Source organism: Buceros rhinoceros, unplaced genomic scaffold (genome assembly GCF_000710305.1).
Source record: "Buceros rhinoceros silvestris isolate BGI_N320 unplaced genomic scaffold, ASM71030v1 scaffold4432, whole genome shotgun sequence".
Taxonomy (NCBI): Eukaryota; Metazoa; Chordata; class Aves; order Bucerotiformes; family Bucerotidae; genus Buceros; species Buceros rhinoceros.
The window spans coordinates 23,625-33,318 of record NW_010398182.1 but is presented as its reverse complement, the minus strand read 5'-3'; the positions used below and the strand labels follow the sequence as shown (position 1 = coordinate 33,318).

Sequence of the window (9,694 nt, the reverse complement as noted above, 5' to 3'; positions counted from 1 at the left end):
AATGCTGCACAACCCTCTCTGGAAAGACATTTTTCCTGACAACCAACCTAAACCTCTCCTGGGACAACATGATGCCATTTCCTCTCGTCCTGTCACTTGTTACTTGGGAGAAGAGACCGACCCCCACCTCGCTACAACCTCCTTTTAGGTAGCTGGAGAGAGCAACAAGATCTCCCCTCAGCCTCCTCTTCTCCAGGCTAAACACCCCCAGGACCCTCAGCTGCTCCTCAAGGACGTGTTCTCTAGACCCTTCACCAGCCTCACTGCCCTTCTTTGGATGCTCTTCTTCTTTTGTTACAAAACTCTGTTTTCATCACTTATGAATGCTGGCAGCTCATCAATCTGCTTTGAAGTTCACATCAATTCAGCAGCTTATGAGAAAGGGAACACAAGTATTTCCCCGACAGCGAATTTTTAAAAAACCACAGACAGTATTTTATTAACTCATTTTTCTAAGTTCAATGTGCCTATTTCACTCTGAAAATGCGGTTAAAGCCTAAAGACCGCAGTTCCTCAGAAATGGTCCATGCGGTCATGAGTAGAAATTGGGAGATAAATGTCTGCCACAGTGTATTAAACGCACTCATCGAATCATACGTCCACGCAATCGTCTCATATCCTGACTGCGGGACGATGGCAGCGGGAGGGAACCTACTAACTCAGTGCAGCCAGTGGAGCTGTATTACTCAGGAAGACTTTTTCAAGTAACAATGGCATTTCCTCTACACGCTTCAGACGTGGGCAGCAAAGCCTTCACAGAATGCTTTTTTATAATGGGCAGGTTACCAAAAAGCTGGGTTATTACATCCTATTCTATGTCTTCAGACCACTTAGTCCAAAAAAAAAATACTAACTTCTAGGAAATATAGAAACCAGAAAAAAAAAAAAAAAAAAAAAGAAAGACACATGACTTACTAAAGACACGTTTCTAAGGATTGTATTACCAGGTAGTTGCTGGTAACTGGGGGAACATAACAAAAAGTGGAGAGGTCAGATCACAGCTATTATTCAGAAGAAAGAGTATTTAGATGTTAATTTCCCAATTTCAAGGGAAAGAAAAAGAAGTGTAACTGTATTTACATCTGCTTGAATATGTCTATTTACCTTTGATTTGTACTATTGTGTTCCACTGTCACATCAAGAGTGTGGAGAGCAAATTTACAGCAGATCTTTTTTACATCCTTTAACTTGCCAAATTCAACAGAGTGGAGCTAGTGGAGCAAGTCCAGTGAGAGGCCTCAAACCTGACTGAGAACCGGAGCCTGTCTCCTGTGATGGAAGGCTGAGAAAGCTGGGACTTCTCGCCCCGAAGAAGACAAGGCTCAAGGGACTATCTCATTGACGTGAGTAAGTCCTTGAGGGGAAGGTGCCAAGAGGACAGAGCCAGGGTTTGTCACTGAACTAGAGGCAACAGGCACAAACTGAAACATAGGAGGTTCCCTCTGAATTTCAGGAAACTCTTTTGCAGCTGTGAGGTGACCAAGCATGGCACGGGTTGCCCAGCGAGATTATGGAGTCTCCCTCCTTGGAGATGCTTAAATGCTGCCTGGGCATGGTTGCGCACCCAGCTCTAGGTAACTCTGCTTGAGCAGGGGCTCGAACCAAACGATCTCCACAGGTACCCTCCCACCTCAACCACGCTGTGATCCCACGTTACTAAAGTCCATAAAGAGGCTGAAGTCTCCTATGATAATGAGAAACGCCGTTTGAAACTCGGTCCCTCCACTGAAACGTTATCACTCCGTTATCACAGCAAGTGGTTTATCTATTATTTGTGTTGTAGGTAACAGAGGCAAACCTCAGTTCAGGGGCTCCGGTACTTTTCCTCTTTAACAATTATTACCTGTCCTCTTCATGTTCTTCTAGAATTCCTGTTACTCACAGAGATAGGTCCTGTGACCTCTCCTCCAGATCTTCACTGTTTAACTTAAAAGAAAAAGCAATCTTCCTGCCTCACCTTCACTGCCTGTGGCAGCGGCACTGCCACCTTCCACAGCGAAAACGTGGCACTCGCCTTCTAGGACTCTTGCAGCTGCACTTTTCAGTTTACAGTTTTGACAGACTGCAGAAATTTCTGCAAGGAATGTGAAGTCCCAGGGCATATGTCTGTGAGAAGCAGTAAAATTAAACATGAAATAGCTATCTATACAGCAACGCCCGCTGGTGTCGGTGTGCCAGCCAAGGACGGGGCACTGCTGTCACGTTTCCAGTCTCAGTCAACTGCTCGCTCTAGTCCTTAGAAGGTTCAATGCAGCCTGGGCAAGTTACTTCAAAACAAGACAATAAAAAACAGACCAGAATATCTTAAAGTATTTTTCATACCACTGTATGGTATCAATACTAAAAGTACTGAACAGTTCTCAGAAATTAGACCTTCATAAACAGTAGAAAAAAGGGCCATTTAATTTTGAAAGCAAAACCAGAAGAAGAGCGCTGGAGCTGGAGCTGCTCTATTTTTGCCTCTCTTCGTTTGTTCAGAAAATGTATCTATTTGCAAGTATAATCACATACATTTCTTCACTGCCCATCAGCAACATCCAAACTGGATTTACTGCAACTTTATTTTACACTGGGATGGCAAAGAAGTTAAATTTATTTTAGCCATCTAGTTACTTATTTGGTTGAAGGTTGGGGTTTTTTTTTGGTTTTTTTTGGTTTTTTTTTACCTGAGAAAGCAATTTTCTCTTCCTGAGAATGCCTACCACTCATCTTTACCTTCAAAGAACGTTCTGGAACAGCTCCTGTGAGCAGCCCATTGTAGCGTAGCTCTAATTACAGCGATAGTGATCTTCCCTGCAGAGACCAGCGGGTCAGGAGGGGATCGCTGCTGCAGAATCGCCGCTGGGCATGGCTGAACTCTGCCTCCAGTGCTACTCAGGTACGTACGCACTACCATAAACTGCCACTGCTCCTTCCAGGCTCGCAGACTAATGGACCTGTCTCAGTAAAGCAAAGAGGCGCATTTCAAACTTCTACGACTATTAAGTGATTACATGATTAAATTTAAATACGTAATTAAACACCGTGAGTTGGACGTGATACACTGTGAAAGGAGGGAGGAGGTGCATACTTTAATGATTTTAGAAAGCGTGTGCATGTTACGCATCACCAATAAACCAAAAAATACATTTATTTAAGAACTAGATCTCCTTTTCTAAGTCTTAGTTCCAATATATTCTGGAAATGTGCTGGTGCTGAAGAAGAAAAACCCGTCACATCAAGCTGTCCCCTGCGTAATTCTCAGCAGCGAGCATAAATACCCCTCCTTCCCTTAAATATCCATCCTTCCCTTAAACACCCCTCCTTCCCCTAAACACCCCTCCTTCCCCTAACTAACCAACGGCACGTGGGGAAGTCGGTAGGCGCAAAGGTGCAGTTCTTAAAAGCAACTGAAGTTCCTGTTGATGCAAGCGGGTTAACCAGCAGCAGCTGGGCTAACATGGAACGTACGAATCCCAGCGGTATCACTGCAACTTCTGCCAATAAACTGAAGAGTTGCATTTTCAGCCTGGAATACCGAACAGCCAGAGACAGGACAAAATGTAAAAACACTTCCTCTGCCACTTGTGTCATGTTTGTCTTCTCAGATTTTTCTTTTTTTTTCTCAGAACCATAATTAGCTGCAGTCACCCCAGGCATCAGAGTGCCTGACAGCAAGCTTTCTGCGGCAGATTAACCATCTGAACACGGAACCTGCAACATTTCACACTTCTTCCATTGAAATAATAATTTTATAGTAATATATTAATTACCAAAGTTGAGGAGGATGAAATGGAGATCATGTTTGGGTTTTCTTCCCTACCATGTCAAGTGAACATTAACCCAAAGGGCGTTTACTCAACTGAACAAAGCTCATCAAACCCCCACTCGGACGGCGCTACCTTGGTGACACTGGACAGAGTGCCATCTTTTACAGTCAGGATTAAGATGCAAAAGTAAATTAAATCGTTGTTAATTCCTGGAATATGGAGACTTCAGTCAAGAGTTGGGAAAGAAGCATTTGCTTCATCACACCCACTACCTTTATGCTGAAATGGGCCCAGGTCAGCGGTATCAGCTTCACTTTGCTAAGAATTAAGGGCTCAGACATACCCTCAAGTTAGGGTAATTTAACGAGTTCCTGCCTGCCTGCTGACGGGCAGCGGCTTCCTGGATGTGTGCTCTCGACTGATGGAAGATGCAAGGCAATGTGACTTACCTTGAAACTCCTTCACTTGGAGAAAGTTTAAAAGATGCTTGTTCATTTAAAAGTAAAAAGACAACACCTCTACTCAGCCCCAACAAGCAAAAGAATGCGGTATGGATAAACCTGACGGGTGTTCGTATAATGCAGACAGCAGCGGGATCACCTATGTGCTCATGTACCAAATACCTGGGTCAGATGTATCACCAAGCACTAACACCAACGGAAAGGCAGTTGTCCTGAGTACGTTTCTGAGACTTTGCAAGGCAGCAGGCTGCCTCCTTTCTCCTGATCATTTAAGTAGGAGGCGAGAAACTTTATTAAATATTGCTGGTGGAGCCTGTGGTAAACACGGAGAGAGAAAGTCTCCCACCGTCTGTAAGAGGACGGCCATTGTGTGCATGGCCTCCACCCAAGAGTTCATCACGTCAAACCACAATTTTCAAATGTACTCCAGGTGCTGACTTTAAAGACTTCAGCTCCAACTCAGTGCCCTACAATTTTTTTGTTGTTTTATTTTGCTGGTTTTGTTATTTAATAAATGTACCAAAAAGCCCTGGGGAAGAAAATGACTATTCAAGTATTTGTCCATTGTTTGGAAATCCTGAGAAATGTGCTTATAAATTAAAATCTTTGGAATTTGATTTATTTGGTTCCAAGACCATTTCTCTTGCACTGCGTATTTCCACAAACTCCAACTGCTGACAGCCTTTTCTGTTTAAAACGGGAGAACAATGACACCGGGTATGTGAATTCAAACTCTGCATGAACTCCACGGTACTGGATCCACACCCCGGTGAAAGGCACAGCCAACTCCTGCAACACACTTTGCTTTTAGTAATCAAGAGACGTTAATTCTTGGTACCAGCTCACTTGAACTGATGTGCGGGCACGAAAGTCACATTTCATACACAAACCCCACCTTTGAGACCTGTCTAGCCATTAAATATGCTACTACATCAGAACACAGCATTAGATCACTGGTACCTTCAAATAAACTGGAAAAAAAACTGCATAAGCCAAAAACCAGAAGGAGTAAGATAAAATCTGTGTCACTGCCCAACTACATATTCTCCCCCCAGCAAGATAACTGGTTATGAGTGTGAAAAACCAGTACATCTCTCCTGTATAAACTGGAAATTCTTGAAATGATCTGGTGCCACAAAGCGCACCCTGTTAGCGTGGCTGGGGGGGGTCAGCCGTCACCTCTCTGAGCTGCTTCCAGCAGCTCACTGCGCACCTCTGGCAGCCGAGGTGCCTATAGCTATTTTGCAGAAAATGCAGTTACTTTCTCGGAAGTTTTCATGGCTTCAATGAGTATCACAGAAAGCCTGTGTTGGCATAGGAAATTGCCAGGTGCGGCAGAAAACCGGCTTCCCTTAGAAACCTCGCTTCTAACTTGTCCTTTTAACCAGACGTGTTCTAGAACAAGAACGCAGCATTTTAGGGTATTGTCCTGTTCCACTCCACACCCCAGCCGGGCTATGACTTAGGACAGCTGATGAAAGTAGATGGTATCTGCACTGTACTCTGTGTACACAGTGCCGCGTCATCCCCGGGAAGAGGAGGAAAACCACCCGGCACAGGATTCGAGTCAGGTACCTCTGTTCATGGCAGTTACTGCTCGTGTACACACGGCATCACCCGCAGCTCCAAAGTGCTCACGCGAGGCACTACCTGCCAAAGCAGAAGAGTTGGGATTGCCTCGGTTTTCAAGTGGGTAACCCCTGCCATGACCCGTTTTCTACAAGGGAAGAGGAAGCCCATCTACACCCTGCAGAATCTAATTACACACTCGCTAGTTAAATGACAACAGCGCATACGCAAACACAAGCGTGTCTGGAGGCTGTTTCTTTCCCTCATCAAAGTGTACCTGAACACGGCGAAAGCTGCGCACACCAGTTTCTTCTACGAGGTTCACACGAGCCCCCATAGCTGCTGCGTGATGAGCTCGTAGACTGGCACAGGGATTGGTTTCCAGTCCGGATTGAACCAAGGCAGTGCGGAAAGTTCCGTCCCGTGCCCACGGCCGGACAGCAGATACCCCACCCCGCCGGGCTGGGGGGGTCACTGTGATGCAATTCTGTCATTAAAGGGTGCGTGACTCTCTGGAGTCAAGGAGAAGTCACTTCTAATGCTCCACTTCCCACCCCAGTTCCTTCCCTCTTTGCCCCGGTTCAGCTGGCGTAAAGCCCAGGAGCAGACAAACGCCTGTGAGAGGATGGCACGCCGCTGTCCCAAATCCGTTAATACAAACGTCGGCAGCCATCACTAACAGCCCATGCAACGGTCTTATCCTGCTTTAAAAACGTTTCGTGAAGGTACCAACCATGCCCAGCTACCCCGCCGCTGTCTGCTGACCGGGCACCTGGTTTTTATCAGAACCACAGGGCATGCGCTGGTAATATTCAGTCACAGAGTTTTTATAGCTTTAGACAATAAGGATTGTGTATTAAAATAACAAATTATATAAATTAGTCCTACATTACAACCCCCCTATATTTGAATATCAAATTATGTGCAGGATCATTTGCTAATTTTGCTTAAAATGGAAGGATTTAAATTGGCCAAATAACCAAATAAGCAGCTCTCCACTCCAGAGAGCTAGATTTTTCAGCAGCGATAAAAAATTTCAGTAAAATCTGAGTACACTTCCCTCATTCCTTCCTGGCCTACAAATAAAACTCAAAATAACTGGGTATGGCAAGTGAAATCCTGATGGCTTGAGATTATCTCCACTCTTCAAAATTTCTGTAATTACTAACACTTTTTGTTACTGAATATGAAAAAACATAAACACTAAGGAAGTTATCCCAGCTATTAGAACTTCCATACAGAAATTTAAGATGTGACTTATAAAAAAAATCAGTGCTGAAAGAGATCTGGAAATACCTGTGTGCACGTGCATTCGACATGGGATGAATTTATTACATTCAGTTTTAAAAAGGTTATTTCTGAATTGAGAGAATATATGAGAAATAAAACACAAAAGTTCCACAACTTTTAGATATGCTTTCAAATAATAATTAAAAAAAATCGATGGATATATAAAATAAAATATAAATATTTTGGTATCCATTTTGAAGAGTGACAGAGGATATTTTGGCACAGGTCTTAACTAAGTAGACATTAAGCCCTAAAATCTGTAGTTTTTAAATCCAGGGTCTCTATCTGCGATACTAGAGGCCAGTATTAGATCACGTACCTCCTACACAGAGCGAAGAGGAAGTTAGACATGGAACAGAATCTGAAGAAACCGGGAAAAGGATACGAAACTTTGGGTGACAGAGAAGGGCTTCCATCATCTCTTAAAACTCTCCTGAGAGCAGAAATTCTATCACCTTGTTTTCAAATGAAATCGAGGGGGGAGAAGTCACGAGCATGGCTTATAACCCCTTTCAGACACAACTCCTGAAAGCGGAGGCGATGATGGCGTCTCTGCCTTCTGGAGAAGCCCAAGAGCCCTTTGTACAACGCACTGGTTCAACCGCCTGCTCCGTCACCTCCACGGAGGGTGTTTGAGCCGCGAGGCTGTAGGCTGAGCGTGGTAAAACTTATTTCTTCTCCGCAGCTGACTTTATCACTAGCAAACCTTCAGCAGCAGAAGTGAAGACTCCTCTTCCCACAGCCCACGGGCACATGACGCGCAGAACGCGACAGAGCCGAACGAACCAGACCCAGGCCTGCCCATCGCCTTCCTCCTGTTTACGTTAAAATATCATTATTTTAGGTTAAATTCTTCAAGGAAGGCAACTATTCCTGAATGGGGTGGGGGGGCTGGTTTGGGGTTTTGTTTTTTAAAAACATCAGCCATTTCCACATGTTGGGGGAGAACGTCTGTACTGTGGAAAACAGCGCGTGTTTATGTAACTACACTGTTTCACAATACTTACACACAACTGAGATGAATTATGGTTCTGAAGTGGAAATTAAGAGTTGCATAACCAGCCCTACTAGTATTTTTAACTTTTTAAAGTTCAACCTTTTTTTTTTGGAGGGGGGGGGATAATGTGAAATATGTGGGATTAAATAAATTTTCCTGATTTTATAACATATAGCCGTAACACCTTCAGAAGCCGGACAGTTACCACCAGCTTATTGTAACACTGCAAATACCAATTCATGAATTGCTGCAAAGTTAGTGACGTGCTGTAAGCATGCAAAAAGCTGCAGCTTTTAAGTCAGAAATAATAACAGCTTATAAAAACCAGGTTTTAATTAACCACTTTGGGGATGAAGTCAAGTTATACAAAATGAAAGGCTGCTGCGTGCAAGATGCTCGCCTTGTTCTGTTGCTTAATTTGAAACATACCATCTCCCATCTTGAAGAGAAGGCAGGAGTTACTCACAGGATGCAGAAGGCGTTCTGGAAGGTTGTGTTGGGAAAGTCCAGCTCTGTTGGTGAGACCCATCTGACCAAACCCAAACATCTGCTTCTGAGGGAGTCACTTGAAGTTTCTCTCCATAGGGAGATGGAATAAAGGCCCCTTCCGGCCACAATTAATCTGATCTGTTTTGAACACTTCCTTTGACCATCCTTCTGCACTGAATAGAGAGCGAGCCTAAGGTCGCCAGTGTACCGATGTGGCTGTTGCAGGTATCCACAGTCAAGGAGGAGCCGTCCCACTCGGGACTGACAAGTCAGGATGCAGGGTCTGGGATGGCTCTGACTATTCTGTCATTCATTTCTCTGTTTCAGTTCATCAGCTGTGTAACAGCCACTAACATTTTACACCACTTTTATTGTAAAGATTAAGTCAGTAACAAGTGCAGGAGTTGTCACAAGTGCTTCACAGAGAGCCACAGAAAAGCCCAGTGGTAATCATCACGTTCTGAGTGGGATATCGCGTGCAGCAAATGAGGCCAGACAGGATATCACAGGTTTTGCCTATCCTGTGCTTTAAATGAGGGAACAAAGGCCAGGTGGGAAATAACATAGGCAATGACATAAACAACCCCCTACTGCACACACAAAGTAATCTAACCGGGGTTGCAGGACTCCGTTCTGGCACATCTCAACTTTGGCAAGTTTTCTTAGAATGGGGGCTTCAGTTTGAAAGAAATATTGCAGCAAAGAATAAAAAGGTATTTTTATTAATTTTTATATATTTATTTATTTAGCAGGAGTGAATAAAAATAATCTACACTAAAAACCTCAATTTCCCCCTTAAATTAAGAGAAAAGTAAGAGGAAGACAGATACAATCATTCAATGCTGAATTTGCAGTTCTCATTTAACCTGACACTGGCATCTCGATGGAACTCTAACGTCAGAAGTCCAAAGGTCTGGAGATGAAGTCAGAGCTACTCACCTCGGGCTCTCCTCCTAAGACATAGCCAGAAGCAGAAACCTCCCATGAAGTAATGAATGTTATGAATGACAGGACGAGAGGGAATGGCCTCAAGTTGCATCGGGGGAGACTGAGGTTGGATATCAGGAAAAATTCCTTTCCAGAGAGGGCTGTGCAGCATTGGCACAGGCTGGCCAGGGGGGGGGGAAAGGTCCCCACCC

General features: G+C 44.2%; 1 protein-coding gene across 1 annotated transcript in view; it reads right to left on the bottom strand.

The window, feature by feature from the left end:
* TNFRSF19 (tumor necrosis factor receptor superfamily, member 19) overlaps nt 1–9,694 on the bottom strand; it is a 33,662-nt gene that overhangs the window by 7,162 nt on the left and 16,806 nt on the right. The gene's annotated exons all lie outside the window — the stretch shown is intronic.